Source organism: Triticum aestivum, unplaced genomic scaffold (genome assembly GCF_018294505.1).
Source record: "Triticum aestivum cultivar Chinese Spring unplaced genomic scaffold, IWGSC CS RefSeq v2.1 scaffold198175, whole genome shotgun sequence".
NCBI classification, from domain to species: Eukaryota; Viridiplantae; Streptophyta; class Magnoliopsida; order Poales; family Poaceae; genus Triticum; species Triticum aestivum.
Window position 1 is genome coordinate 6,516 of NW_025225122.1, and position 1,432 is coordinate 7,947.

Consider the following 1,432-nt stretch of genomic DNA (forward strand, 5'->3'; position numbering starts at 1 on the left):
GGAAAAGAGTTTCCAGAGGCCATAACAGGTTGAAATTGCTGTGCACCTCTCCACTCCTTCTGCCAGACGGCCACACCCCCTTTCCCCTCCAGATTTGCGAGCTCCATCCAGCTATTCAGACTCTGCTAGGTGCTTCAGTTTGTTGTCATACATATTAAAGAGTTAGATTATGTCTATGAAGTTGTGATTTCATTTGCTCTCATACAAAGTTACATTGTGTCTATAATGTCGCCACGCCATACGCCATAAGCGTTATAATGTTATGAAGGGGGTCGGTCGCCATAAAACGTGTTACGCCATAAAAACATTGGTAGTAGGATTAGTTTAAACACCTAAAAATATTTGAACACCAACCTGCTGATAAGTAAGCAAAACTGAGCAACAAGACCAATTGATTGTGCGTGTATTGCCTTAGCTAATGTGTGGTAACTTGGTCTTGAAAGAGTAAAGTAAATGAATACAGGTGCATAGCTCTGTAAGGAAGAATATCAGCAGGCTGGAGATACATGGTTTCGGCTGCAGAACAAGCATCCACGAAAGGTACATAGCTCTATAAGGAAGAATATCTACGAAGTAACTAATATGCATGGTAAATAGTTACTCATGAGTAGTTTATCTAACATATGTACAGATGATAAAGAAGACAAGAACGTTAATGTTGCATTTCCTTCTGGTGTGGAACAAGAAAAACAGCGAGCTGATGTAGACTTGTCCAAGATATGCAGATTGTGAGGGTGAAAAGGACCATTCCCCTAAAATTATTTTGGCAGGCAGCCAATCTTTTTGTGAATCCTCAGATAAGGACGTTGACCCAACCAAAAGATGATCACACTAATCCGCAAAGCGAAATTAATATTGTTGGTATGAATGGTGCTAATTGAAACCGAAGCTATGCAGATTGATGGTGTCTCTCGTTGGAATTGATCTTAGGTTGTTGTAGACCGAGATAAAAGGGGAATTATATTCCCACGTTGGTGCTTTGATCCGGGGCACCCAAAACTAACGATTGGTTTCGGTCCCCTGCCCACCAGCTACACATATATAATGAAGAGGCCCCGTACCTCTTCAGAAGTGAGTACACACGAGTTAACACCGCTAGAGGGCCAAATCGACCGATCCTAAAAAGAGGGAGCCAAAGGGCTGGAAGACCGACAACCACCGCCGGCTTGCACTAGCACTATGTAGGCGGCCCTCATGATGTTACGGGACACTGCTGCTGCCCCTGCACGCCTACATCATGGTGGCTCCATCTTTCTTCATGCGTACACCAAGCAGGCAAAGGATTACGCCTCGGCCACCTCCAACGGCCATCACAAGTTTTATCATGCTTCCGCTTATATTGTCTAATAAGGTATTCTAATTAAGAGATCAGAGATCCTAAGTATGTTAATCCCCAAAGTTAATTCTAATATCGGTATCGTATCATGAGCTT

At 43.2% G+C, this 1,432-nt stretch overlaps 1 long non-coding RNA gene across 1 annotated transcript; it reads left to right on the forward strand.

Annotated features, from left to right (window-relative positions):
• Positions 1-312: 312 nt before the first annotated feature.
• On the forward strand, positions 313-857 carry LOC123172083 (uncharacterized). The gene is made up of 2 exons (XR_006485464.1): positions 313-540; positions 632-857. It is a non-coding gene; the product is annotated as an uncharacterized lncRNA (long non-coding RNA).
• The last annotated feature ends 575 nt before the right edge of the window (positions 858-1,432 follow it).